The sequence below is a fragment of the Dryobates pubescens genome, chromosome Z (assembly GCF_014839835.1).
Source record: "Dryobates pubescens isolate bDryPub1 chromosome Z, bDryPub1.pri, whole genome shotgun sequence".
NCBI lineage: Eukaryota > Metazoa > Chordata > Aves > Piciformes > Picidae > Dryobates > Dryobates pubescens.
The window spans coordinates 60,974,705-60,981,662 of NC_071657.1; positions in this window are offsets into that span (position 1 = coordinate 60,974,705).

The following is a 6,958-nucleotide window of genomic DNA, read 5'->3' on the forward strand; positions in this document are numbered from 1 at the left end:
TCTTCTGGCACATGTAACCTGAAGTCCATCCTCCAGAAGTCCAGAGTGGAGGTTTTGTTGCTGCCCCTCTTAGCTTGGCTGCATATTGAAAACTCAATTATTTCATGACTGCTGGACCCCAGACAGCCTCCAACCACCACATCTCCCACCAGCCCTTCTCTGTTTGTATAAAGAAGGTCAAGCAAAGCCTTGCCCCTGGTAGGCTCACACAGCAGCTGGGATAAGAAGCTATCCTCCATACACTCTAAGAATCCTCTAGACTGCCTCCACTCTGCTGTGTTGAGTTCCCAGCAGATATCAGGCAGGTTAAAATCCTCCATAAGAACAAGGTCAGCTGATCTTGAGACAGCCTGTAGCTGCCTATAGAATAATTCATCAACATCTTCCTCCTGGTTGGGTGGTCTGTAACAGACTCCAACCAGGATGTCAGCCCTCTTGGCCTTCCCTCTAATTTTCACCCACAGGCACTCAACCTGACCATCCTTAATCTCTAGTTCCATGGCATCTGGAGCCTCCCTGATGTACAGGGCTACCCCTCAATCCCTTCCCCCTTGCCTGTCTCTCCTGAAGAGCCTGTAGCCATCAATTACAGTGCTCCAGTCATGTGAGTCATCCCACCACATTTCTGTGCTGGCAACTACATCATAACTTTCCTGCTGTAACAGGGCTTCCAGCTCCTCTTGTTTGTTACCCATACTGTGTGCATTAGTTGGGCAGCTGGTTTCACCCCTGATTCCAGCTTACCACCCCTGACTCCTGTCTGGGGGGACTGGTTTCAGCCTCTTCCCCCTTTGAATCTAGTTTAATGCCCTGTCAATGAGACCTGCCAACTCCCTTCCTAGAACCCTTTTCCATTTGGGGGATAGGCCATTCTCATATGCTAGGATCTTTCTCCCCCTCTGGGACAGATGTACTCCATCTGTTGCTAGCTGACCTGGTGCCAAAGAAAGTTCCCCAAGATTGCAAACCCCAAAACTCTTTTGGTAGCACCAGCCTCTGAGCCTCTTGTTAATTACAGCTGTTGACCTGTTCCTTTCAGTATTCCTTCCTGCAACTAAGGGTATTGAAAAAATTATCTGTACCCCAACCCCTCAACCAGTTCTCCCACTGTCACTCTGAATTTATCCATTCATATAGAATAAGGCTTACCCATCAAATACATATTCTGAAATGAGCAAAGGCTGTTGTGTTCCTTTAATCTGATTTACTGGCTAGAACTCTTCAGCTGGTAATTCCTGCCTCAAACTGTGCTCTTTGGCAGGGTTGAGTGCCTCTTTGAAGGGATGCTTTCAAATGACAGGAAAGCCATAGCATAGTAAAGAAAGGCAAGCTGCTTTGGCCTTGCTTCATATAACACATTTTATGAACTTACCAAATAATGAGAATGGAGACAAGAAGTGTACCCAGAGGAAGAAACACAGCCAAGGAGTCTCTTAGTCTCAGTTCAGGTGCTGGAGAGTGAGGAACAAAACAAAGCTCTCAAAGCTGGAACCATGTGCCCTGACAGCAAGCCACTTTTCCTTGCTCAGCATGTTCTGCTACTCACTTTTGTTTGCATACCTGAAGCCCCAGGAGCATGTCACTGTGGTCCACTTACCTTCAGGCAGCCTACAACACTCTGCCTGCAAGATATCCAGACATGTGCCACTGACTTTCTGCAGCACATCAGCTTTGCTCAGGTCACCAAGCAAGGTGTTTCACTTGGATCCTGACCACAGTTTCACTTGCAGATGTCACACCCTTACATGCATCTGCATTACTCATTCCCAGATAATTTCTGCATGGATTATTGCAATTGAAGCAGAGGTCCCACTTCCCACTTCACTGTCCCACTTCACTGCAAATACAGTATTACTACTACAATAATGAATTAGCACAGTACAGGGAAATAATAACTTAGCAGGAATGCTCAGTGACTCTGTGCTTCCTCAGTACTTGCATAGTATAAATCATCTTAGTGTATTTTAGAGTAAGAATATTAGTAATTGTGGTGTTTTAATTCACACCTTCTGAAAGGAACCTGCAATTTGGAATAATGCTTTCAGTATTTTCTGATGTCAAGATTAAAGGACTTTGGTTTGTGCCAGCTGGCAAAGAGAAGAGCACAAAAAGTCTGCGTGCAGTGAGAAGGAGTGTTTCTCAGGTAAAGCAAAATATATATAAAAAATTTCTTTCAAAATTAAATTGGAATCAGAAAGAAAATAAAATCAGACTGTTACACATCATGGTGGCTGCTTGCATAAAATTATCCATGTTCATAGTGTAAATTTTGATTTTATACAAGTGTTAAAATACAAAAGATGTGAAAATGCTTTTTAGGTAATTGTATGTTTTGCTTGAGCCCAGCAATCTGACATCAGTTAAAAATGTGGTTATAGGAAGAAGTGGAAATGCCCATGCATGTCCATGCTCATGTTTTGGGATCACAAAATAAAAGAACCATTTTGGTTGAAAAAGATCTTTAAGATCAAGTCCAGCCATTATCTAACTTGTGAAAGTCTGGTGCTAAACCATGTCCCCTAGCACCACATCTATGAGTCCTTTAAACATTTCCAGGGATGTGGATGTGGATTCAACTACCTCCCAGGGAGCCTATTCCAGTCTTTGATAACCCTTTCAATGAAGAAGTTTCTTCTAACACCCAATCTAAACCTCCCTTGGTGCAACTCACAGACATTTCCTTTCATCCTATCACTTGTTACTAAGAAGAAGAGACCACAAGCACCTCACTACAACCTGCCCTTCACAAACGTCCTTTCAGGTGGTTGCAGAGAGTGAGAAGGTCTTTCTCCAGACTAAACAACCCCAGTTCCTTCAGCTGCTCCTCATAAGACCTGTTCTCCAGACCCTTCACCTGCTTTGTTGCCCTTCTCTGGACGCAATCCAGCAACTCACTTTCTTGAAGTGAGAGCCCCAAAACTGAACACAGTACTCAAGGTGTGGCCTCCCAGTGCTGAGTACAATGGGACAATCACTTCCCTGCTCCTGCTGATCACACTACTCCCAATACAAGCAAGGATGCTCTTGGCTTTCTTTGCTACCTGGGCACACCACTGGTTCATGTTCAGATGGCTGTCAGTCAACACCGCCCAGATGTTTTTCTGCTGGGAGATTTCCAGCTGCTCTGCCCAAGCCTGTAGCATTGTACGGGGTAGTTGTGACCCAAGTGCACAAGCCAGAGTGTTGGCTTGTTGGATCTCATACAGCTGACACTGGAACACTGGTCCAGTCTGTCCCTCTGTAGAGCCTTCCTACCCTCAAGCAGACCAACACTCCCTCTGATTTTAGTGTCATCTGCAGACTTACTGAGGGTGCGTTCAACTTCCTCATCAGTGATGACAGAATCACAGAATGTTAGGGGTTGGAAAGGGCCTTGAAAGATTGAGTCCAATCCCCCTGCCAGAGCAGGAACACCTACAGTAGGTCACACAGGAATGCATTCAGGCAGATTTTGAATGTCTCCAGAGAAGACTCCACAACCTTTCTGGGCAGCCTGTTTCAGTGCTCTGTCACCTTCAAGTGCAAAAGCTTTTCCTTATGTTCACATGGAACCTCCAATGCTCCAGCTTGCACCCATTGCCCCTTGTCCTGTCACTGGACAGAGAAGAGCCTGGCTCTGTCCTTCTGACACTCACCCTTCACATATTTACAAACATGAATGAGGTCACTCCTCAGTCTCCTCCAAGCTAAGTAAGAGAGATGTTCCACTCCATCATCTTTCTGGCTCTGCACTGGACTCTTTCAAGCAGTTCTCTGAGGCCCTTTTTGAACTAAGAGGGCCAGAACTGGACACAATATTCTAGATGTGGCCTCACCAGGGCAGATTAGAAGGGAAAGAACTTCTTTAGACCTCCTACCCACAGCCCTTCTAATACGCCCCTGGATGCCATTGGCCTTCTTGGACACAAGGGCATGTTGCTGGCTCATGGTCATGCTATTGTCCACCAGGACTCCTAGGTCCCTTTCCCCTTCACTGCTCTCCAACAGGTCAGTCCCCAGCATGTATCAGTATGATACATGGGGTTCTTCTTTCCCAGATGCAAGACTCTACACTTGTCCTTGTTGTATTTCCTGCCATTTCCTCTTGCCCAACTCTCCAGTCTGTCCAGGTCTCTCTGAATGGCAGCACAGCCTTCAGGTGTGTCATTCACTCCTCCCAGTTGTGTCATCAGGCTTGCCATTTAATAAAATTGCTTGCTTGATATCTTGATAAAGATATTCAACAAAACTGGCCCCAAACCTGAGCCCTGGGGAACACCACAGCTGGGGATTTGCCATCATTCCTTGGGCCTGGCTGTTTAGCCAGGTTTTAACCCAGCAAAGCATCTACCCATCCAAGACATGAGTAGCCAGTTTCTCTAAGAGGATGCTGTGGGAGATGGTGTCAAAAGCTTTAGTCCAGGTAAACAATGTCCAGAGCCTTTCCCTCATTCACTAAGCAGGCCACCTGGCCTTAGAAGGAGATCAGATTTATCAATCAGGATATGCCTTTCACAAACCTATGATGTCTGGGCCTAATCACCAAGTTGTCCTGCATGTGCTGCATAAATGACACTCAAGATGATCTGCTCCACAACCCTGCCTGGCACTGAGGTCAGATTGTTCCCAACCCTTCCTGTAGATGTATGCCACATTTGCCAATCTCTATTCAGCTGGAACCTTCACAGTTAGCTAGGAAACCACCACTCAGATCTAAACCAAACCTCTTATTAAGCTAATGACCCCATTGCTGTGATGTCTGCTAGAATAGTTTTCTCTGGAAAAGGTATTTCAGTAAAGGGGAGCACCATACAAAGGAGTGATGAGACAGGAAAGAAGTACCACCTAGCAGTTTTACTTGTGTGTGGCTGTAAGACCATTCCCAAATCACAGGTAGGGTGCTGCAGGCTGCACTAAACTCACGACTTCCTCCTCATGTTTCAGCATCTGGATTATGGACCACTTCCTCTCAGATCCTCTTAGAGAGCCAGGGGCTTCCAGAATCTTTGGATATCTTCCCAAACCCAGTTTATTTAGGAATCATGCCAGGACCAGCTGCCACAGCACAGCAACTGACAAAAAGTAAGTGAGAGTAGTCCACTTAGACATAAAAGTGCACCACGAGCAGTTGAAGCATTGCAGAGATGTTTTAATGCTTGGCTCAGTGCAGGAAGCCCACAGGCAGGGTATAGCACACACTTGTACCTGCCAAGAGCACCTGGTCCCCAGGTACACTTTTTAGCTCAGAATTCTTGGCTGCTACACATTACTTATTTGACTCTCCAGTTGCTGCTCTGCTTAAAAATAAATATATGCATTGCATTAAGGGCTGCAAATATTCCAATAACAGGGGGAAAAAAGTGTTAACTTTTATGCCATCTTTTGATGTTTGAGTTTTTAGGATCTAAGATTTTAAGCTGTTGTCAGCCTCTGTGGGAGCATGGGAGTACAGCAGCTTTCAGAAGAGCAGGTGTCTTGAGATTTAGTACCAGATATACTAAAGTACTTGTTACTCTAATTGGATGTTCACCTTCAAGATGGTGTGTAAAGTGCAGGGAAACACACAGAGAAACAATAATAACAATGAAAGCACTGCCAGTGATCTGCCAGTGCAAGGCCCGAGCAACCTGCAACTATATCTCACGGATGGGGCTGATGACAGAGATTCATGTGGGGCCAGAAACACAGGTATAGGCATCCCTTCCAGAATATCAGGTTAGTCACAAAGCTAAATGGTGGTATTTTCCATGACATCTTTAGTAGTGTTCTGTAATTCAAAATAGTATTTTCCAGTTGATAGCAATTGTAATAAAATGTATATTTTTATATATTTCACTGTTTAATATCTTGGGCAGTGGTATCTTTAAATACCACCATAACTTATTTACAAAGTATATTTACAGATTCTATTATTCAGTTGTGGGTATCACATTCCACATATAAAGACAGTTGCATGACTTAAGCACAGATCTAAGAGTTTCCAGTGCAGCAATTCAAATTGGAAATAAAGGTTCTGTGATCTGTGGCTTCCCACAGATGGGATTCCACGGCAGATCAGCCGGGGACTCACAATTCGCCTCTCTGTCTGGTATCTTCCCAGATGCTGTGACTATAATTCGAGTGGCCCTTGGCTCAGAGAGGGCTAGGGGGCTTCTCTCTCGTGTGCTCCGTTGCCAGGCTGTAGTCTTCCCACGGCTCTTCTGGGATTCAGTTCTCTTGGGGCTTTTCCCCTTTCTGCCTTGGTCTAGGTGCAAGGCCTGGGTGTAGTTGTTGCCTGTTAGAACAGGTCCTTCAGCTGCTACTCAGGCAGCATTTGGCTCTTGTTGCTGGCTAGGTGAGAACAAGCCAAGTAGCCTACTTTCTCCTCTGGTTTAAGTACTGTTCCAAGACAATTAATGCCCTTTGGTAACACAGAAACTGGATAACTGGACAGATGGGATGGGGCATATCCAAACATGGCTAGGGGCACACACAGTTCACATCTGTGTCACAAAGCTAACTGCACATGCTATGTGTTTATCTGGATCCCAGGAAGTGTCTGGGTTTGTACATTCACAGGTGCTTACAAGGTTGATTACACCGGTGTGCACTTGCAGCCCAGAAAGCCAATCACATCCTGAGCTGCATCAAGAGAAGTGTAGCCAGCAGGTCAAGGGAGGTGATTCTCTTCCTCTGCTCTGGTGAGACCCCACCTGGAGTACTGCACCCAGTTCTGGAGCCCTTATTACAGGAAGGATCTGGATGTGCTGGAGTGTGTCCAGAGAACGGCCACAAGAATGATTGGAGGGCTGGAGCACCTCTCCTGTGAGGACAGACTGAAAGAGTTGGGGCTGTTCGGTCTGGAGACCTTACTTTGGCCATCCAGTATCTTAAGGGGGCCTACTGGTCAGGGACTTCTTAGGATGTCAGGTAATGATAGGACGAGGAGGAATGGAACAAAACTAGAAATGGATAGATTCAGAGTGTGGGTGTTAGGAAG